Raw genomic sequence first — 23416 nt, 5'->3', positions numbered from 1 at the left:
CAATTACCAGCTCGCTAACCCAGGAGAGAGCAAATTGCCGTGGCCACCGCAATCTGCCGAGAGGAAATGATGGAGTCCTGGATTATCCCTTATTCAGTCAGTGGCTGGGGGAGATGGGAAGTGAGAGGAGTCAAGAGGAGACTGGATTCCTCCGGTGTGGAGAGTGGGAAGGGGTCTCTGAGGTCAAGAACTCCAAGAACTCCCTCTCATTGTACAGATGGGAGAACTGAGGCCGAGCCTTCGGACTAGAACTCTGTTCTTTCTCTGCTGATCCAGTCATCATAATTATTAGCATCCCAAGCACCTTTGCTGGTCTCTCTTTCCCCATTAGGATGCAAGCTTCTTGCAGACAGGGTCTGCCTCTTATTTCTGTCCCTTGTACTTAGTATAGTGCCTGAAACAAAACAAGATTTCATAAATGAGCCATAACACAGAGCCTCTCACTTGTAGCCTTCATTCCCGTGTCTGCAGCAACTCCCTGTCACTAGTGGAGAGAACAATCAAGTGCTTGGCTTCAAATTCCATCTCTGGTACCCATTCGCCTTTTTGACGTTGGCCAGTCACTTAACCCATTCGAGGCTCAGTTTCCTCATCTGTAAAATGGAGGGTTTGTCTTACTTTCTCCTTTCAGTGAGAGATTTTTCCTAGTTTCCAGACTGCTAATACCTCCATGTGAAAATGACTTTCCATCTGCTCTGTACATAATGTACCTATTCGCATATGTCTCCCTACCCACCACCACCTCCATTAGAATATGAGCTCCGTGAGAGAAGGAAGGGTGTTTTTGCCTTTCTTTGTACACTCAACTCAGCCCAGTGCCTGGCAAAGAGTGAGTGTGTAATCCATGATGACAGACTGACTGGCCTCCGAGGTCCCTCTCAGCCCTAAATCTGGGATCCTGTGAATTTCTCTAAATCCCTCCCACTCCAGCCAATCCCAATATTCCTACCTCTCTGCATTAACTCAGACTCTCCCCCCTTGATCTGGAAATTCTCTCCTCCTCCCTTATTAATGCATCCAAGCTTTATCCATCTCCTCTATAAAACCCTCCTTGTCTCCTCCAGCACTCATTGGTCCCTCACTAGTCTAAGATACCACAGGACTCGTGAGATGTGTTCTCTCACACTATGACAGCCCCCCACAAAGACAAAGAAGACCATACAGGCAGATGGCCTGGCCCTCTTCCCCCTACCCTATACTCTTGTTTTGATGCCTAAATCCAAGTACAAAATTGTAAGAGAAAAGACAAGGATTAAAATAGAAAAGTCACAGAATCTCTGAAGTAGAAGGGTCCTTAAAGATGATCTAGTTATTGCTTGTGTGAATTTGGGCATGTAATTTCATTGCCCTAGGTCTCAGTTTACCCATTTGTAAAAATGAGGAGTTTGGACACGATGACCTCAAAGCTTCCTCCTAGCTATAGATCCTGGGATCCTATGGCACTCCTCATTTTATAAAGACTCAAGGAGATTATATGACTGCCCAAGATCATGTGGGTAGGAATCAGCATGGGCAGGACTAACAGCCAGGGCTTCTGACTCCAACTAGCCATCCTTCTTTCCACTACAACATGATAAACTCCGGAAGATGAGGTTCTGGGACCAGTCAGTCACACTAAGGGCAGAAATGGGGTATTCTACTGAACACGAGGCTTATTTGGAGCTCACAGTAGGAGCACCACCTCATCTGAGGAAAAACTTTGGGGATTTTCCAATTGGGCCATGGGAATCCTTCACTGACACTTCACTGTTTGGAGGTGAAGGAGTAGTTTTGAGGTCTTTTCTTGCTTTCCTTTCTTACCTTTCTTACAAGATTTACAAGACTAGCTCCTTCCCAAGCAATTTGGAACTATTCCCAAAGGATTATAAAAGTTTGATCTAATAGTGTCCCTTCTGGGTCTGTATCCCAAAGAGACCATAAAAGAGGAAAAAGGACCTACCTGTGCAAAAATGTTTGTAGCAGCCCTTTTTGTAGGGGCAAGGAAGTGGAAATTGAATGGTCCCCATCGTTGGGGAATGGCTAAATAAGTTATGGTATATGAATGTAGTGGAATATTATTTTTCTATAAGAAATGGTCAGCAGGGTGATTTCAGAGAGGCCTGGAGAGAATTACACGAACAGATGTTAAGTGGAATGGAACCAAGAAAACATCATACACAGAAACAAGAAGATTATGTGATGATCAACCGTGATGGACTCGTTTATTCTCCACAAGGGAATGATTTAAGGCAATAAATGGAATGGAAAGTGCCATCCACATCCAGAGAGAGAGAACTATGGAAACTGAATGTGGATCAAAGCATAATATCCCCCCCCCTTTTTTTTTCTTTTTGTTTGTTTGTTTTTTTTTTCCTTTCTTGTATTTTTCCCTTTTGGTCTGATTTTTCTTTTACATCATGACAATTATGGAAATTGTTTATTGCCCATATTAAACCTATATCAGAGTGCTCGCTGTCTTAGGTAAGGAGGGAGAAAAACTTAGAACACAAAAGTCTTCCAAAGATGAATATTGAATATCTTGGGACATCTAGGTGGCACAGCGGATAGAGCACCAGCTCTGAAGTCAGGAGGACCTGAATTCAAATCTGGCCTTAGATATTTAATATTTCCTAGCTGTGTGACCCTGGGCAAGTCACTTAACCCCAAATGCCTCAGCAAAAAAAAAAAAAAAAAAAAGGAAAGGAAGGAAGGAAAAAAGAAAGAAAGAAAAAGAAAGAAAGAAAGAAAGAAAGAAAGAAAGAAAGAAAGAAAGAAAGAAAGAAAGAAAAGAAAGAAAGAAAGAAAAGAAAGAAAGAAAGAAAGAAAGAAAGAAAGGAAGGAAGGAAGGAAGGAAGAAGAAGGAAGGAAGGAAGGAAGGAAGGAAGGAAGGAAGGAAGAAAGAAAGGGAGAAAGAAAGAAAGAAAGGAAGAAAGAAAGAAGAGAAAAAAGAAAAGAAAAAATCTTTATGTGTACTTAGTAAAATAAAATTTTATTTTAAAAAAATGTTTAAAGACTAGTTCCCCATCCCTCCTCACCCTTTTCCCTTGTTTTTTCTTAGCAAAGAACTGAGCATTTAATAAAGTCTGAGGAAATGCAGAATTGGGATATGGGAAAACCAATCTAGTCTCTAGACCAGTCATTTTTTTTCCATTTTCAACTGCTTTTTAGCTGAAAAATGTTATGTGACCCAGGGATACAGGTATATAAAATAGGTATACATATCAAACCGTACTGATAAGAAATCACAATGTTGTGAGTCTCACATTCAGTTATACAACCCCATGTGGTACCCACAGTTTAAGAAGCTTTGCTGTAAACAATATTAGGATTATAGATGTAGAAGTAGAAGAGACTCCCAAAAGCCTCTAGTGTAACCCTCTCATTTTATAGCTAGGGAAACTGAGTCTGAAAGAGGTTAACAACAACTTTCCCAAGCTAACATAGTCAGGACTATTTCAAACTGAAAGGGACATTAGAGGCCATCTAGGGCAACCAGCTCATCTTCCAGATGTAGAAATATGGCCCAATCAATCTATCAACGAACATTTAAGTACCTACCAGACATAGGGAAGAAGTGCAAACAGTCAATCCATCTCTGGTCTCACAAAGAGTTTACATTCTGCTTTCTAGGGATGGGAAAAGCTGCAAGCATAGCCAGTCAGATCCCAGACTCAAAGCTAGGAGAGAAATTCATGTTACAGATAAAGAAACTGAGGCTGGGAAAGGTGTGACTTGGCTAAGGTTACACAAAGAATCACCATTTCGAATCAGAGTCCCACTAGGCCATCTAATCCAAACTCTGTGCCAAAGTTGTGAAATATGAAATCCAAATTACGGGAAATAGTGGGGGAAACGAGACCCAGGGAGGATGAGTGGCTTGTTGGAGATCTTCCAGCTCCAGAACCAGGCATCCTTTAACTCCCCTGGCTCTTGCTGACACATGAACCTTGGCCCCAGGCAGATTTGTTTCTAAAAGAAGCTAAAGGTATCTGCCAGGTAAAGGGAGTTCTCTATCTTCAGCTAGAAATTTGGTCCCAAAGCATTGTGAGGGGAAGTAGAGCCAAGCCCTGTAGAACACCATCCTGCAGCGAAAACACAGGGAACCCTGGTCACTGGCACAAGGTTCTACTGAGGAAATGACTGAAAGGAAATTGAAGGAATGAGGAATATAAGGTGGGACAGCAGAGGAACCTGTTCTAGTGCACGATCTTATTTTCACTAGTTATTCTGCCCAAGTGCCAATCTGTTCTTTTTACCTACTAATAGACTTTCAAGTGCTCTTAGCTGTCTCTAAATTTGGCACCTTCTAAATTCTGTGTCCTTGGGCAGAGCTCCAGGCACCCCACCCTAGTTATGGCTCTGCTACTTAGCATCTATCACCTAGATCAGCTGGTTTGCTTCCCAGAATCCCTTTCCCTGATGACCTTCTACACTGGATGATTCTGAACAGCAGGCAGAACTCATTAGTCCCGGAAGGATGTTATAAACACATACATACCCTCCACTCCAGTTTGGGGGTCTAATCATAAATCAGGTAATTTCTTTCTCTGCCCCGCCTCTGCCTCCTTAGGGGGAGGCAGCCCAGGCAGGGGCTTTATTTACAAAGGTTAAACATGTCTTTAATTGGATTGCTGGCATTTGAGGCTGCTGCCTGTTCTACTTTCCCTCTGTCCCTTTCATTCTTGCCTTTAGAAGTACTATAGAGATTGCCAAGAGAGGCTTTTATTTTCAGAGAGAGAGAGAGAGGAAGAGGGGGGATGGAGAGATGGGGAAAGAGAGGGGGAGGGAAGGAGAGATGAAAAAGAGAGAGACAGAGACAGAGACAGAGACAGAGACAGAGACAGAGAGAGAGAGAGAAAGAGAAGGGGGGGGAGAGAGAGAGAGAGAGAGAGAGAGAGAGAGAGAGAGAGAGAGAGAGAGAGAGAGGAAAGGGAAGGGAGGAAGGGAGAGAGGAAGAGAGAGAGAGAGAGAGAGAGAGAGAGAGAGAGAGAGAGAGAGAGAGAAAAGGAAGGGGAGAGAGAGAGAGAGAGGAAAGGGAAGGGAGGAAAGGAGAAAGGGGGAGAGAGAGAGAGAGAGAGAGAGAGAGGCCCCAGATCCCCTTGGAGACTCATGTTTCTGCTTTGAAGTGCCAGAAACAAAGAAATTTCATCTTTAAAGGCCCCAATCACAGGCCTGGCTAGCCAAGGAAACTCTCCCCCTACCTCAACCTAGGACCAGCTCAGGATAGAAGATGCTCTCTCTAGTTCCATTTTGCTCAATAAAAGCACAGCTTTTTAAAGCCATAAGAGGAAGCAAAACACTAAAAAGAAATAACTAAACAAAAAGAAACCCCCTCACAAAGACTTAGGCTGTGATGGGAAGAATCTTGGTCTTAGAGTCAAGGGATATGGGTTATAATCCCGATGTCTCAAAAGCTTGCTGTGTGACCTTAGCCAAGTCAATCCCCCTCTGTTCCTCAGTATCCTCCTCTGTAAAATGAGAAGGTTGGATTAGATGATCTCTAAGGGTCCTCCAGGGCTGATGTTTAACAGCCCCCCCCACCCACTGCTCCCCACCACATAAATAGTTGCCATCAAGTCGAGATCATGTCTGAGCTAATATGAGCAGATTGAGGTTACCAGATAAATCCGGGGACATGTATTTGCATATTGTTAGACAATGTTGCATGTTAATTTACATACATTTGAATTTCATGTTTAGTAAGCCCTTAATTCCTTATATAGTTATTATAATTGTACTCAAACCTGGAGTTCTGGGCTGAAGACTGGAAGGAGGAGGCTGTTCTTTGACATCGGGGATGTCAGATATGAACAAACAAGGGGCTCACGGGTGAATGACAGGGACACTCAAGACCTGAAATTGTAACCTAGACCTTCATAGGATCCTGCATCCTCGGACCATCTGGTCCGATCCCTTCCTTGGCCCGATGAGGAAACTGAGGCTGAGGAAATTGACTTGCCCAACCTCACACAGATAGTGAGTCTGGTGTGGGATTTGAACCCTGGACTTCCGGCCCTTCCCTTTAGATACCAAGCTGACGTCAGGAGATCAGAAGAGGTTCAGAACCTTGAACAAGAATCATCAACTTCCTACCTTCCTCCTGGGTGAGCCATCTTTAGAATAAGCCCATCTCTCTTTCTTTGGCCCTCAGACTTCCAGGCCACTCTGCCCCCAAGCTTGTCTTTTTGGAAAGTACCCTACCTTCAAAATCAGCTCTCCTATGTCCCTCCCCTTCCATCAAATTTCTCTTCTCTCCGGCCATGTTGGCTAATAGATTTCTGAAGAAAGTCAATTTGAGCCAATTCATGCTGATTTGTGAATGGCTGATAAACCATCGTCCCAGAGACATCTTGGCTCTGCCGCATGACCAAGGGCAACTGCTTCCCCATTGATGGGGAGAGGGAGTAGATACCCCTGAGTTTCCCATTTTTTCCTTATTAAGAGTCTTCAGCTATCAGTGACCTTTGGTTTCCCTCCTCGGGAAGTTTTGCTACCCCATTCTATTCAGTTCTGGTCTGGCCAGTTCTGGTGGACAGCTCCACTCCAGCTCCCAAGCAGCGGTCCCACATGGAAATATCACCGGATCTTTATCTGGATGCCTCCTGGTTCCAGGGTATCCCTGGGATATTTAAGCTGGCAGCTAGTTGATAACAATGGATAACACTCTAGGTCTGTAGTCAGAAAGAACTGAGTTCAAACCTGGCTTCTGACATTCACTAATTTTGTGACCTTGACACTTAATCCCTCAACAGGGATTTTCTCTATAGAGGGTCACAGACAATGGGAGAATTCTGGGTGAGATATAAGCCCCTTCAGCCCAGAGGGAACCTGCTGACCATGTCTGGTCAGACTCCCATCTCCCTTAAGGGCTCTCGGCCTTCCTGAGAAATCAGGGGACCATGACAACCTGTGTTGTGATTGAAGCAGAGTGATATCAGGTGGCAAAGAGTCACCTACACACAATAGCAAGTTGTTTATGTGGCCCCACTTGCACAGTATATACTTGACACATTTCCTGGGGTTTTTGTTACATAAGGATATGAGAGTATAAAAAGGGGAAAGTCCTTGAAATAAAGGAACTCCATTTTCCCACCATCCTTGGGAGTCCCGCCTCATCACTTCTCCACTAGGAAGGTATATTTTAATCACCTGGTATGGGGGCTCTAGAAAGCAATGGTATGTTTTGTCACCCCAAATTGGGAGCTCTAGAAAGCAGGATATTTTAATCACTCCCGGTGTGGAGGCTCTAAAAAACATGGTCTGTTTTGTCAGCCCAACTTGGGGCTCTAGAAAGCAGAACACAACATTTCTCAACAGTTAAATGGGAATAATAATTGCACCTGCCTCCCAGGGTTGTTCTGAGGATCAAATAGCACAGTATTAGTCAATTGCCTGGACATCATGGTACTTTATAAATACTTATTTCCTGACTTTCTGCTGTTTTGCACTTAAGTTATTCCCATCCCACTTTCCACAAAAAGTACTCTTCAGGTAGCTTTGGAAATACCCCTTTCTTGAACCATAGAAATAAGAGTCTGGTTTTCACTCTAAGTGGAATCATAGAGAGTAAATTCCTCTCCAATGACCTCTGCTTTCTCCCCAGTGCCAAGATACCACGTTCTGCCAAGGAGACTCTGGGAGTTAAGGGAGGCACATATTATCTCCGACCTCTGAGTCATGAGGAAGCCTGGATTTACATTCTGCCTATGACAGATACTGGCGGTGTGACCCTATGAAAGTCATTTATCTTCTCAGTGTTCTGGGCAGCTGCCTAAGAATCTAAGTTACTGAGAAGCTAAGGTACCTTACTCATCATTCTGTCGGTCAGTCTTTTTCACTCGTGTCTTTCTCTTTGTGACCCCATTGGGGTTTTCTTGGCAAAGGTACTAAAGTGCTTTAACATTTCTTTCACCAGCTAATTTTGCAGATGAGGAAACAGAGGCAAAGGGATGTGACTTGCTCAGGGTGACTGGCTCCAGTCCTGGTGCTCCATCTACTGCACCATCTAGCTCATTCTAGAATTCTTATATCAATAAAACACAGCTTTATTCCTGACAAGAATAAATGTTAATTCCTCTGATAAAATGGAAGCTTCTTGAGGGCAGGAACTATTTTGTCTTTGTCTTCGAATTTAAATACCCAGCAGAGTGGCAGGTACTTAGTGAAATAAATATTTGTTGATTGATTGAATATTTGGGCAGCATCACATATCTTGCTGCATCCTAGCAACTCTCAACTAGTAGGAGGGCCAAGGTTACTGCCTGGATGAGAGAATGAGAAAGAGAGATAAAGAGAAATAAAGATGGAGAGGGGGAGGGAAGGAGGGAAGGATGGAGGGAGGGAGAAGAAGGAGGAGGAGGAGGAAGAGGAAGAAGAGGAGGAGGAGAAGAAACAGAGACAAACACACAAAGAAACAGGCAGAGACACAGAGAGAGAGAGACAGAAAAAAAGCAGAGACAGAGACAGAGACTGAGCCAGAAAGATAGGAATATAGAGACATAGAGATATCGAAAGATAAAGATAGAGACACAGAGAGAGGCAGAGACATGGAGACCAAGAGAGACAGAGATAGAGACAGAGACACAGAGAGACAAAAACAGGGAGAAATATAGAAAGAAACCAAGAGACAGTCAGAGATAGAGAGAGAAAATAGAGACAGACAGAGAGAAAGAGAGAGAAACAGAGAGAGATAGAGATACAAAGAGACCAGACACAGAGATAGAAACAGAGAAAGAGAGATAGACAAGACAGACATAGAGAGAAAAGGAGATTGAGAGACAGAGAGAGAAAGAGAGAGATAACAGAAAAACACAGAGAGATATGAAGAAACAGAGAGTCAGAGACAGAGAGAGAGAGATTGGGTAGAGACTGGACTGGTGATTTCATTTGATGAAGGAGCTCCCTCTATGAATGTAAACTGACTCCTTTTTTGTCAATTCTAGAACTGCCTAGAGTATCCAGAGATTAAGTGACTTATCCAGAGTCACGCAAACAGGATACCAGTATGACCATTTTACAGTTATGGAAACTGAGGGTTGGAGGGGTGAAATGATTCATCCCTTCACGTCCAAACCCAGTAAGTGTCAGAAGGAGGATCTGAAGCCATTTCTCTCCTGGTCACCAGGCCAAAGCACTTTCTTTCCTCTCCTTCGGTAGCTCTCCATGATGTCCATTTGCTTTTTTCAGAGGAGCAATCCCTGCCAGAGTGCTGCTGCCCAGAAAATAAAAGGCCGGCCATACATTTGCCCAGCACTTCATCACTGAGGGGTCAGAACAAGTACAGCAGCTTCTGCTTTAGAGCAGGCCACTTAACAAGAAAATGGTCTCCTGTTGCTTCCCATCTCTTGAATTTTCTTCTTTCTTAGAGATGTGAATTGAAGTTTCCCAGACAACTCTGAGTAACAAAGGGACATTTCATCCCTTTCAACTGTTCTGAAATCCGATAGCATGACTCTTGCTGCAGAAAGATCTTCTCTGGGAAAAAGAAAGAAGCTTTAAAAAAAATTTTTAAACTCTTTCAAGGCAAATGTGTTAGAATTCTTGATTATAGTTTCTGATGCTCCACTTACCCAAGATTCTTAGCACTTACTGTTTAATAGCTCCCATGCTTATAGCTCTCAGGTTTGCGAGTCCACACAAACCCATGGACATATGTATATTTTTGTGTACATATATGGGTGTGTGTTATATGTTAATTTATACCTATGTGTGTGTGTTAAATGGCATTTGATCCTCACACTAGCACCTCATTTTTCAGATGAGGAAATTGAGGAACAGAGAGGTTATGGGAAGTAGGTTTATTTTATTGATTTATATTATATTTATATTTATTGAGTACATGCTGGCTACCAGGTACACTGAGGAAGCAATGCAAAAATGGAATTGCCCTCGGCCTCAGGGAACCTGCAGTGCTACCAGGGAGATATAATATATGTGTGATTAAATCAGGACAAAATAAATCTGGATTGTTTGGGTGGAGAAAGCCCTGTAGCTCTGACACTTACTAGAGGTATGAGCTTGAGTAGGTCACCATCTCTAGATCTCAGTTTCCTCAATTCTAAAATGAAAGGGCTGGACTCGGAGAACCTGCTTTGTGCCTCAGTTTCCTCATTGGTTGAATGAGAGAATCCTATGCTTTCTTCTCTAAGTTTATGATCCTAGGAATCTCTCCCAGCCTCAGTTTCCTCATTTGTCAAATGAAGTGATCAGATTAAATAAACTTTCAGGTCCTTCCTAGCTCTAAATCTCTGATCCATGAACCGAGAGGAGGGAAAGATGCTCTTGGAAAGGGGAAAGATCCCACAGCTAGAAATTCAGTGAGGGGTTGAGAATGAAATCGGGATTCGGTGATTTCCGAGTTTATCATCTACTACCCCACACTGTCCTCTCCCAAGGAGAGCAGGGTACGCTGTTACTCCATTGGGATGACAGGGGAATACAAACCAGCCACCTCCACTTAATCCAATGTATCCTCCTTCTGAACAGCAGGAAGCATCCGGAAATTTGCCTTCCATGCACAGTAAAGAGTGGTCCCATCTCTCTAATAAGCATCTGAGCCCAGAACACATAATTCAGCATTTCCTCTGGATTTGATTACAGTGATCTAAAGGGAAGATCATATTAGTACAGTTATAATCAACCAATCATTTGCTGAAGATAAAGTAGCCAGTGGCACATGAATCGGGTGGCTATGTATTATACTGGGAACCTAATTGCATATTAACCAAACCAAAGACCTATGTAATTACTCCGTCGTTTGTTTTGTTCGCCACTTCCGAGTTTCCCTTGGAGCTGGAAGGAGAGGAGGATAAAGCTTGCCGAGCCCTTCACTCGGTTGCCTCTAGCACCTCTGCTCGGGGCAGAGCAATTCCAGATAGCTTCCCTTTCAATTATAGCTCATTCCTAGAAATTTACAGTGGCATTAATTATGCCCCAGTTGCTATTAAGGAGATTGCATCTTCTTATTAACACTAAAGAAATAAATTGGTTTTGGGAAGATACTTTAAACTTGTTTTTTTAATGCTATTTTTATTAGCTCATTTTAAGCCATTCAACCGACTTAGCTGGGGACCGTCGGATGAATGGAAAGCACATCACTTTGAGAGAGACAGCGGAATGGTGGTTAAGAAAATGAATTTGTCGTCAAGAAGAGCTGAGTTCAAATCCCACCTCTATCACTTCCTGTAGCTGTGTGACCCTGGAAAAGTCACTCAGTCTCTGGGTCTCAGTTTCCTTATCTGTAAAGGGTTGGACTTAATGATTTCTAAGTTCCTTCCAGCTTTAAATCTCTAGTTCTAGGATCCTTTTAAGTTGATAGTTATCACCCAAGTGGAAGAGGCAAATTGCTAGCTAAAAAGCGTAGGGTTTGTCAGTGTGCTCTGAAAAACCATTTTGGTTCTGATTTGGACTCGCCAAGGGTCTGAAATTTGTAGGTGAGAAATTTCATTTTATAGGAACAATGAGTACTTATATTTTATCCTTTATTTTTCGTCTTATTTGATTGCACCCTTCATTCAAGCTTCCCCAAATCTTCATAGATCCTATGTCATGTGATTATTTCCTTTCCATCCCCTCCCAGTTTCACATTGCTATGGGGCCATGTTTCTCTGACACATCTCCTTTTCTCTTCCTCATATTAGTTAAAACAAAGCTGCCCCTCTTGGGAAATCTGATCGGGCCCGGCTTCTTTGATGGAGCTTCCTGGTCGTATAAGGGCAGAAAGTATCAGTCCCATAGAATCTGGATTTCTCTGACTTGGTGGATTGCTGAAGAAAACAAGAGTCCATTGCTATATCCTTCCTTGCTGACCATCGGGAGGGTGGGAGGGATAGGGTTACGTCCAGAGAAGTTAAACATCACCGTATCTTTGTAACATATCTTTGCCGGTTTAGGGCAAAGAAAGCCTGCTTTTGTTACCAGTTCACTGACTCCCTTTGAGTGCTTCATTTCAACTGAACATTGAATTTGAACTGAGAGAGAGCTAGAATTACAGCCAACTCCTATGTCATTTCCAAACTTGATAAGCCCATACAAAAAGTGCTTGATCTGAAATCAGCAGACCTGGATTCAATCTCCACTTTTCCACTGAGTACCTGTGATCTTGGATAATCTCTTAACCCGAGTTACAGTCTACTTATCTATAAACTGTGGGGAATGGACTAAATAGTCTACGTCTAAATGGACTAAGATTCGGCTCTCAATCTATGAACAAATAGTCTGGCTTTCTTTAAAAATCAGTTCAAATGCAACTTTCTACCAGAGTTGGTTTTTTTTTTTAAATTTTGTTTATTTTATTCTGAATTTAAGAAACAGAACAACCATTTCCATGACATAGTAGAATGGAGGGAGGAGAAGATGATTGAACAGGAAACTATAAATTTATTGTGAACAACTTGCTAGTCCTTTTAAATATCTATTAAAGTTATTGTGTAATTTTTTTCTCTTTTTTTCTTTCCTTCCTCTCCCTGTCCCACTCTAGAAATGGCATTTTTTCCCCCAGTCCTTTCTTCTCCCCTCTCATTATATAGTGCCTTCCTTCTGAGATTACCTTTAATTTACACCACATGTAGCTTACATATACAGTAATCTGGAGGTTGCCTTCCTCATTAAAATGTAAGTTCCTTGAGGGAAGGGATTGAGTTCTCGTGTTTCTTTGCATCACAAGTATTTAGCCCAGACCATGGAAACAAATGTTCCTTGGCTAACCTATGGTCATCAGTGTTTAATAAAACATGGTCAAAAACAGATCCCCTCAGAATTCCCAGACAGACCACCCTAAAAGGTGACACTGATTCATTAATGGCGGCTCTGTGTGTCTAATCACTTGCGATTTCATTGCTTCAAAGGTATATGCTTCGTCTTCCCAATTGGAGCATGAGTCAAGGATTGTCTCTTTTTCCTGTATCTCTTAGATACAGGAAATGATTTACCTTAATGGGACCCAGTGGGTGAATAGAAGTAGTTTCATTTCCCTTATATCTTATAGTGGAACAGCCTCCTCAAAAAGGTTTGGTTCCCGCATGCTCTCCGGGCTGCCATATTGGTTCCCTTTTGCATTCAGTAAGCATTGTTTAAGAAACAAGGAACATTCAGAGAGCCACATACCTACGAGTGGAAATTATTGTAGAACAAAGAGAGCCAGCAAAGGAAGGAAGCCAAGGCTTTGGATTGGCTAATCGACACTGGGCTAGAAGTCAGGAGAGCAGAGTCCTGCCATTCACTCGGTATGTGGCCATGGGCGATGAAATGATACTCTCTGGACCTCAGGTCCTTCCTCCACAAAATGACACGGTTGGAACGGAAAGATGTCTTCAGGTTCCTTCCAGCTCCAACATACAATGATTCTTGCTTGCTGTGAGCATTCCCTGGGAGATCAGTAAATGACATGCGTGCACATGTTTGCTTAATTACTGGTCTGGGTGTAGGAGTCAGATTTACTTACCGGCTCTTACAGGCTTCAATTAGTTGGAACAGCTGGGCCTGAGGAGGAGAAGACAGGAATTGGAATGATTTTCTCCTTCCCACTCAATGCTTTGCCCGCTGTTTCGGTTTTCAAATAGCAGAAAGATAATGGGGAGAACAAGAAAAGAAAGCAAGAGAAAGAAAAGGGAGGAAAGAAGAAGAGAGGAGAGTGGGAAGGGGAATTCTGAAGGGGGTGGCAGGGAAAGAACAGAATTGAAAAGCTGAAGAACATATCACTCAAATCTCTTTCCAGCTCTCTCTTTTTCTTTTCTACCTCCTCCCCAATCATTCCCACCTTTAATACTTCTCTGTAGAGAGTGGTATTTATGGGTCTCAATAAATCTGCATCTGGTGATGATCACACACTAATGTTTCTTTTCTCCAAATCTAGGTGAGACTTATGGCCTATACTCTATAAGTTAGGCTTTGATCACATATACCTTCCAGACTGGGACAGCGAGAGGGCACAGAGGATAAAGTGCTGGGCCAAGAGTCAGAAAAACTCATCTTCCCAATGTCCAAATCTGGTTCTCAGACATTGTTAGCAATGTGACCCTGGGCAAGTCATTTAACCCTGTTTGTCTCAGTTTCCCCATCTGTAAAATGAACTGGAGAAGGAAATGGCCAACCACTCTAGTATCTAGTAAGAAAATCTGTTCTAAGGCCATGACTGAACAATTAGGCTAGGAGCTTCATGAGAACAAAGCTTGAGTCAGAATCTATTTTGTACCTGGCCAAGTCTCTTGCGTGTCTGTTTTATGCATATTTGTTGCATGGAACCAAATTGTGTATTTAATGTGTTCCAGCATCGGACCCTTAAAACAATCCCTGGGGTTAGGAGGAGGGACAAAGTGAGAGATCCCTTTCTCAAGGGATAGAAACTAAGAATAAGTTCAGGCTTGAAACACCACAGGAGGATCAGGTTTAGAGCTGGAGTCCACGTTGGAGGGCCACTGGTTCAACTTCTTCATCTTATAGATGAGGAAACAGGAGTGTAGAGAAGAGGCTTGCCTAGCATCACACAGTGTCTGAGGCAGGATTCAAATCAGGTCTTTTGGACTCTCAGACCAGAGCCCTGATCGTATCGCATTTATCCAAGGGGAAAAGTCAGCATTTGAATTCAGCCCCTATGATTTCACAGAGCACAGGTGAGGAAACTGAGGCCTAAAGAAAGGATACAATGTCCCTCTGAATGACCATGTAAAGTTAAATAGAAAATAAAAAAACAGAACTAGAGTTTAAACCCAGATCTTAAGACATCACATTTAGAGGGTCATAGGATTAAAGATAAAGAGACTGGAACTTTCAAGAGCACATGGTTCTCTTTGGAGAATAAATTGAGATTCAAAGGGAAAAGGACTTGCACAAAGTAGAAAGCTAATTTGTGACAGAATCAGGACTCCGGAAATCAGGTTTTTTTCATTCCTGGCAACAGCTCCTTCCTACTCTAATATTTTTGTTGTTCAATCATTTCAGTCATATCCATCTCTTTGTGATATTGGGGGTTTTCTTGGTAAAAATGCTAGAATGGTTTGCTTTTTCTTTCTTTCCAGATGAGAAAACCGAGGCAAATCTACCAGTATCTGAGGTCAGATTTGAACTCAGGTCTTAATGATTTCAGACTCGGCTCTCTAAGCTACTGCATCACCTAACTACACTAGCCTAGAGAAGACTAATAAATCTTAGCATGTGCTCCGACCTAGATGGAGAGGATGATGGATCTCCTTTCAAATGCACCATCAAATTCTTCTTCCTGTTGAAAGAGAGAATATCATCAAGCTCACACGCAAAACAAGACCTGAAGAGTAAGATTAGGATGTGTCACCAACAGCAGAGAAGTCCAATTTTCTGAAGTTCAGGATCTAAGAAGTTTCCTTTGGCCTATTTGAACCTCTTTACCCCATCCCAACAGAAATACACACATACACAAACATACACATACACACTCACATGCACACACGAGCACATACTCACATACACATTTACACACAAATATATTTGTACATTAGGGAATCCATGTACACGTTCCCAGAAAGGGAATTACTGGGGGAGAAAGACCCCAAGCTGGTCATAGACTTGAGTGAGGGTCTTAGACTTTCAATGGAATACCAGCTTCCAAAATTATTAGAAATCATAATTAGCATTTTTATGGTTTTCCAAGAATTTTGCATATTTTATCTCACTTGGTTCTTACAATATCTCTTGAATGCACGTGTTATTTTAAATTTTAAAGATGAGGAAATTGAGAGTAAGAAATTATATGACTTAGGAACAGCTAAGCAGTGCAGTGGATAGAGCACCAGCCCTGAAGTCAGGAGGACCTGAGGTCAAATCTGCTCTCAGACACTTAACACTTTCAAGCTGTGGACCCTGGGCAAGTCACTTAACCCCAATTGCCAAAAGAAAGAAAAAAAGAAAAGAGAAAGAAAGAAAGAAAGAAAGAAAGAAAGAAAGAAGAAAAAAGAAAGAAAGAAAGAAAGAAAAGAAAGAAAGAAAGAAAGAAAGAAAGAAAGAAAGAAAGAAAGAAAGAAAGAAAGAGAGGGAGGGAGAGGAGGAGGAAGGGAGGAAGGAAGGAAGGAAGGAAGGAAGGAAGGAAGGAAGGAAGGAAGGAAGGAAGGAAGGAAGGAAGGAAGGAAGGAGAGGAAAGGAGAGGAGAGGAGAAGAGAGGGCAGGAGGGAAGAAATAAGGAAAGAAGAAAGGGAGGGAAAGAGAAGAAACACTTCTTTGGGAGGAAGGGAGGAAGGAAGGAAGGAAGGAAGGAAGGAAGGAAGGAAGGAAGGAAGGAAGGAAGGAAGGAAGGAAGGAAGGAAGGAGAGGAGAGGAGAAGAGAGGGCAGGAGGGAAGAAATAAGGAAAGAAGAAAGGGAGGGAAAGAGGGAAGAAACACTGCTTTGATCTATCACATTTTTAATGATTATATTAAGATGAACTATAAAGTTATTTCCAGAATAGGAGTTACCCTTTGATTTAAAATTTCATTTTGAAGAAACTCAGCAGGCAGCACTAACAGCAGCCCAGCATTTAGGGTCTGTTGGATAATAAGGGATCGGGGACGAGCTAAACACCAGTACATCCTATGCAAGCCAACCTTTCTTAATCACATGAGGGACCCAATTAAACTTCGGCTTCTTCCAGTTGCTTCCCGGATCCTCCATGAGCCAGGCAGGGAATGTGAGATTGCCGCAGGCAGAAGGCAGCTTTGACACTCACTAGCCGAGTGGGACAGGTTTCCATGTCATTAGCTGGAGGCTTTTCAGATATGCAGGGCCAAGCAGGAGCACCTCCACAACAGTGCAGATGATAGGAGAATTAATTTGAAAAAAAATCAAACTGAATTGCTGCTGTTTAGGGTTTTTTTTTTCTCTTCCCCAGGAACTCAAAGCTCATATCCCAATTACCTTAGAAGGATGGAGCATCGCTCACGTGCCCACCAATGGAAGCCAGGAAAAGATATTGCTGGTTTAAATATGGAAAGATGGGGAACGTTCAAAATTAATAACAATTTCCTCTGGAATCTACCATCCTTCTATTGACTTTGCTTGTGCACCATGATTTCTGTATCTTGGAACTAAGGAAGGCTGGTGGCTCTCTGATGGCCTTTTCCTTTTGTCTAGCAAGCAAAGAACCCTAGAATATCACAGCAGAAAGAGATGGGCTATCCCAATCCCTTCAGCTCCAGGAGAAGAAGGCCGATTGATGCCATTCCTTTTCAAACACCAGTCCTGGATCATTCCCGCCATTGGTCCCTTTCACTCCAGTTCACAAATTGCTGAACTCCTTGTTTTAGAGGCATTCACACTGCCTGCTAATTTGGTCCACTATAAACCTATATTTTCTAGTCTCCATAGGGCTCTCACTGCTGCAAGGCAATGCTTTTCTTCTTCCTTGATTAACTCTATCATACTCTTCGTAGTATATGTTCCAAATTTTTTTTTCTTAAGCCTAACTAATCATAAAATTAGGACAATAAGATGATAGTTTGGGGGCAGATAATTGGAGCTTGTAAATCAGGATAGACCTGAGTTCAAATTTGACTGTAGAAATTTACTAAATGTGCAAATCTGAGCAAGTCACTTTACCTCAGTTTCCTCATTAGTAAAATGGGAATAATAATAATAGCAACTGTTAAGGAGCAAGTCAAGTCTCTGAGAGCCTCCAAACTGTGGATCATAGCATCTGAAGGAGCTGCAGGACAGCCTTTGCTGACACAGGGGTTACAGACTGGGGATGAGATAAATTGGAGGCAGAGGGAAGAGGAGAGAGGTCAGATAATGCAATGGCTTCTCCGTCTCCCTGTATCATCCTCTCACAAGAGGAGATCCATTCTGCAGGTCTGGATTGGATCTCCAGCAGCCACTATCAGGTGGCTCCCATGTATTCCAACAAGCAACTACCTTAAAAGATCACTGTGAGGGATCAAATAATTTACAATTATTTACAATAATTGTAAAGAACTTAGCACAGTACTAGAACATAGAACATAATAAGAACATAAAATGCTAGTTTTATTGATAATAGATTTCTAGTTGGAAAGGATCTCTGAAACTATTTATTTCAACACCTTCATTTTACAAATAATTCATTTAAAACAAGGCCCCAAGAACTTGAGACACTATTTGGCCAGGGTCAGAGGCAGAATTTAAATGCAAATCCTAATGTCCCTGACTAGAGAACCAGGACCCTTTATACAAATGGAATATCTTCAGAAAATACAAGAGAAAAAAATAGAACAGAAATGTCCTTTGATATGTATTTATCATACATTATTTTAGAATCTTAGTTATTAGCAATTAAGTGTGTACTGAATTGTTTAAATTTTCTTTTGCATCGTGAATAATAGATAACTAACAAGAACATTTCAATATACAAAACAAAACAAAAAAGGAGATTAAGTATGAAACAGTGGTCCTCTGAGATGTTATCTTCCCTCACCCCCACACTTTTCCCAACTACATACATTTTAGAAGCTTTCTTATATAATTCACAGTTACCATAGTAGTCTGAACTCTGTCCTTGTTTGTCTGTTCCCTTTCTGAACTTGCTTCTCCCTTCTGGTCATTTTTAAATGATTCCTTGCTGCTTTTTTCTTTCTTATCTTTTTTTTTCTTTTTAGTAGCATCATAATAGTGATCTATATCCCCAATTTCCTTTTATATAAAATCACTTGGGGAAGGAAGGGGAGAGAGAAAGATTCAGTTTCTTTGCTTCTAATTTTTTAAAAATAGTGTCAGAGGATGGATTTTAACATGATTTCTAGCCTAAGTCTATGGAAGATCTTTAGATTTTAGTGCCCATTGAGTCCAACCCCCTCAACTTCTATAGAAAAAAAAAGCCTGCCCTTATTAAAAATGTCCCCTGGACTTAGTACAGTATCTGGCACAGAGCAGGTGATTTAAAAATGTTTATTGATGGACCGGTCAAACTGTTTAATGGCAAACCTAGACCTTTAAAGATGGTTGTATTATTCTGTATTTATATATATATATATAACACACATTTTCCCTGCCCTGACTCCAACGTGGGTTTTTATGGTAAACATACTGGAGTGGTTGACCATTTCCTTCTTCTCCCAACTCCAGAGAGTAAGTGATTTGCCCAAGATCACATAGCTAATAAATGTCTGATGCTGGATTTTAACTCAGAGCTTCCTAACTCTAGGTTCAGAGCTCTAGCCACTGAGCCACCTAATTTTCTTCATCTTATCTCATATTTCACTGAAAAAGAAACCTTATTGTGCCTCAGCCCAGGGTGCATCTATTTCATGGAAATCCTCCTTGCTAATGTGAAACAGTCTGGAAGGGCTTTGGGGACCATCTCCCTTGAACCTATTCCAAGTTCTCTCCTTAATCTTTTGATCATCCCCTCTCTGTCTAAAGTTCAACCTCTCATCCACTGACTTTTCCCCTGCTACCTTCAAACATACCCAGATCCTCCTAACTTCTATCCCTCTTCCTTCTTACTCTTCTATTTTTGTTAAGGACACACTATTCCATTAATCATTCAGGTTTATGACCTCAAGCCTCTACATTCCCTCATCCCCTTCTCTATTATCAATCAATTGTCAAACCTTGTCAGTTCTTCCTCTATGACCATCTTCCCCAAACATCTGCTTCTCTTCATTCAGACCATAATCACCCCAGTCCAGGCCTTCAACATTTCTGCTCTTGCACAGACCTCCTAATTATTCTCCATGTTCCAAGTCACTCCCTGCTCCAATCCATCTTTTAAGCAACCACCAAATTGATGTTCCTAAAGCCAAGACCTCACCACGGTGCTTCCCTGTTCAAGAAGTATCAGTGATTCCCTCTTACCTTTTAGAATAAAATCCAAACTTCTCTTTCTGGTTTTTAAAGACCCTCATTTATGATCTCCAGCTTATATGTTCAGACCAGTTACATACTTTTCCCTTCAGGAGTCCATGACCCTATCTAGAAAAGGGCACAATCTATGTTCTAGTCAAAATGATATTCTTGATGTTCCCTATACAGGATACATAACATTCAATCTCCTGCTTCAATACCTTATCTCAGATGATGCATGCCTTTTATGCTTTCTCTCATTTTCCTTTTTCCTCATTTCCGTCTCTTGGAATGCTTGGCTTCCTTTAAGGCTCAGTTAAAATGTTACTTCCTTCAAGAGATCTTTCTGATTCTTTCAAGTGTATAACTCCCATCACTCCACCCTCCCCCACAAAAAATCACTGAGTATTTATTATGTCAATAGCTTATATTTACCCATCAGTCATCATATTACATCTCATCAGAAGAACATAATCTCCTTGAGGGCAGGTACTGCTTCCTTTTTGTCCTTTTTATCCCTAGTGCCTCACAGTAAGTGGTGCATATTAGTTGTTGATTGATTGGTTGGTAAATTGATTGGATAAATTGACTTACTACTACTCTGCCAAAAATACAAAGAGGCTCCTCTTTAAGTTTCAGCAGGTATGCTTTCATTCATGATGGAGAAAGCTTCTTTATCAGAATTCCTTTATACTGATGAGTTGGAAAGTGAGCATAAGAGAGAGGCAGAAACAGAGAAAAAGAAAAAAGGAAAGAAAGAAAGGAAAGGAAGGAAGGAAGGAAGGAAGGAAGGAAGGAAGGAAGGAAGGAAGGAAGGAAGGAAGGAAAGAAAGAAAGAAAAAGAAAGAAAGAAAGAAGAAAGAAAGAAAGAAAGAAAGAAAGAAAGAAAGAAAGAAAGAAAGAAAGAAAGAAAGAAAGAAAGAAAGAAAGAAAGAAAGAAGGAGGGAGGAAGGAAGGAAGGAGAGAAGAAGGAAGGAAAGGAGGGAGGGAGGGAGGAAGGAAGGAAGGAAGGAAGGAAGGAAGGAAGGAAGGAAGGAAGGAAGGAAGGAAGGAAGGAAGGGAGAGAAAGAGAGAATATTATGGCGTTGATGGTATTGTCAAGTGATAGCCATGGCAGGAGACTGGGAGATGACTATCTTCCAGTAGAGATAACACTGGGAAATAGATGTGAACTCAAATACTGCCCCTAATGCTTGTTAGCTATGGGATTCAATCATTCCTCCTATAGAAATTGAGGGGATTGGACTCAATGGCCACTAAGGTCTAAGAATCTTCCATAGATTTAGGCTAGAAATCAGGTTCAAATTCATCTTCTGACATTTTTTTTTAATTAAAAGCAAAGAAACTGAATCTTTCTCTCCTCCCCCTTCCTTTCCCAAGTGGCTTTAAACAAGCCTTGGTATCATGAATGACAAACACTGGGGAAATGTCAGGGATTCTAAGAAAAGGAGCTGAGGATACGGTTTGAGGACAATTGTGCACAGGGGTGGGAAATGGTTAGGGAATAGCCAGGGAATCTATGGGGAATGGCAAGAAAATCATTTCAGAGACTAATGGGCCTAAGTGCTCAGGCTCATCATTGTCAGCCTGCTCTTGATCCTGTTCTGACCTTCTAACTCAGTTTTCCCGGGTTCCTGGTTGGCTCTTCCATGGCCGAGCCCTTGCCTTGTGTCCTGTTTCCAGAATGCCTGAGATAGTACCTTGGTTTCTTGTCCCTATGAGATGCCAGAACCCCTATTCTTTTGTATCCCCCTATTCTTACAGGAGCCAAACTCCTAAATCCCAGCTCCTATGGACTGGTCCTCGTTCCCTGCTTCCAGAATATCCTCCCTCTGCCTTCTTCTCTGGTCCAGAGCTCGGACAACCTATAATCACGAGCCCTGAGAAAGGTCTGCATTGCAGCAGATAGAGTTGACTACAGGAAGACCTGAAACCTAATTGCACCAAGTGACCTTAGACAAGTCAGCCTCTCTGAGCAGCTCCCTGGGATTTAAGCCAAGGGGATTAGACCTTTCAGGTCCTTTATACCGATCCAAACATCTTCCTAGTGACCAGGTCTTAGCCAAGACCTATAACAACCTTTGCTTCTGACATCACAGTCCACAAGCAACCACTTATGCTGTCCAGTTGGGGTTTTTTTTTAAATCAATAAGCATTTATTAATCACTTTCTGTGTGCCAGGCACTATGGCAGACATTAGACACACAATGACAAATGAAACAGGATTTTCCATTCTGCCAAGAAATAGGAACAAATTTAAGGATATATACTTTAAAAATACAAATTAATTAAAAGGTTATTTACGGGGTGAAATCTGAAGAAATCTAGGGATTTTAAGGGACAGCTGGGTGGTACGGTGAATAGAATACCAGGCCTAAAGTTATAAAGACTCATCCTCCTGAGTTCAAATCTAGCCCCAGAGACCCCCCCCAGACGTGTGTCCCTAAACAAGTCATTCAACCCTGTTTGCCTCCATTTCCTCATATGTAAAATGAGCTGGGAAAGGCAATGGCAAACTCATCCAGTATCTTTCCTGTTTTCTATTTGTAAGGACATTCCCAAGCCGGATTTGCCCCAAACTCAAAGAATAAATCATCAGTGCCTTGCCAAAGCAATCAGTGAAAATATCTGAGAACTCCATTCCCCCTTCAAAAACCACATGAACTTAGATGGCAAGCATTGCCAACGTTACCTCAGGGTGACTCGCTCTGCAGCTGCTTGCAAATCCCTTTCCACCTCCCCTCCCGCTCCTCTCTCAAAGGAAGGGATGTTCACAGAGAATTCTGATTCTTTGTAGACTTAAGCTTTCCCTGCTGTTGCTTAGGGCTGTGTGCTCAAAATAAATCGCACTGTTTAAAGGCGGCACAAGCCAGAGTTGTTCCATTCTATTACCTCCCCCTGCCAGCCCACATTGGAGAACAGGATGGGGCAAGGAGGTTAAAACAATAAAAATCACAGCAGGCAGGTAATTAATTGCTAATCCCCAAGGCCTTTTCACTGTGAGGCCTCCAAATATTTGGACAAAAGAACACCATTTCAGATTTGGAAGGGACCTCAGAGGTCATTTGCTGTAACCTATAACTGAACAAAAGTCGGAACAAATGAGGCCATGAGGAGCAGAGAGGAGGTAAATTCTGCCATCTTGAAGGAGCCGTTTATCTCTCTGGGTCTCAGCTTGCTTCTCTGTAAAACGGGGTTTCATTCACTGGTTGCAGAAGTCCTTGGGAAACAGTGTATTAAACTGGCAAGTCAGAGGATCTGAGTTCAAATCCTCTTGGGGCTTCAGTTTTCTCCTCCATAAAATGAGGGGGTTGGGTTAGATGGCCACTGAGATCTCATTCAGCTCAAAAAATGAAGATTGTTCTAGAATGGCCCTTTAAAATGGTCATCTGGCCTCTGTTTGAAGACTGTGTCCTAAGGCAGCCCATCTCTATTAAGACACTTCTAAATGGACCTTCCATGACATCGCCATCTATATCTTTTTTTTGTCATTTCTATTAGTTTCTCCTAGTTCCTTCATCTAGAATCAAGTCTGATTCTTCTTCATTCATCTATAGTGGGAAGGGACCATTCTAGTGGTTCTCTAGCCCTTGATCTCATTTTATAAAGAAATGGCAACCCAGGGAGGTCACACCGATGACTCCTTTCTGGAAGGTTCACTCTCTCAATTTACCCGAA

The sequence above is a fragment of the Antechinus flavipes genome, chromosome 4 (genome assembly GCF_016432865.1).
Source record: "Antechinus flavipes isolate AdamAnt ecotype Samford, QLD, Australia chromosome 4, AdamAnt_v2, whole genome shotgun sequence".
NCBI classification, from domain to species: Eukaryota; Metazoa; Chordata; class Mammalia; order Dasyuromorphia; family Dasyuridae; genus Antechinus; species Antechinus flavipes.
The sequence above is the reverse complement of the archived record's forward strand: the minus strand, read 5'-3'. Positions refer to the sequence as shown.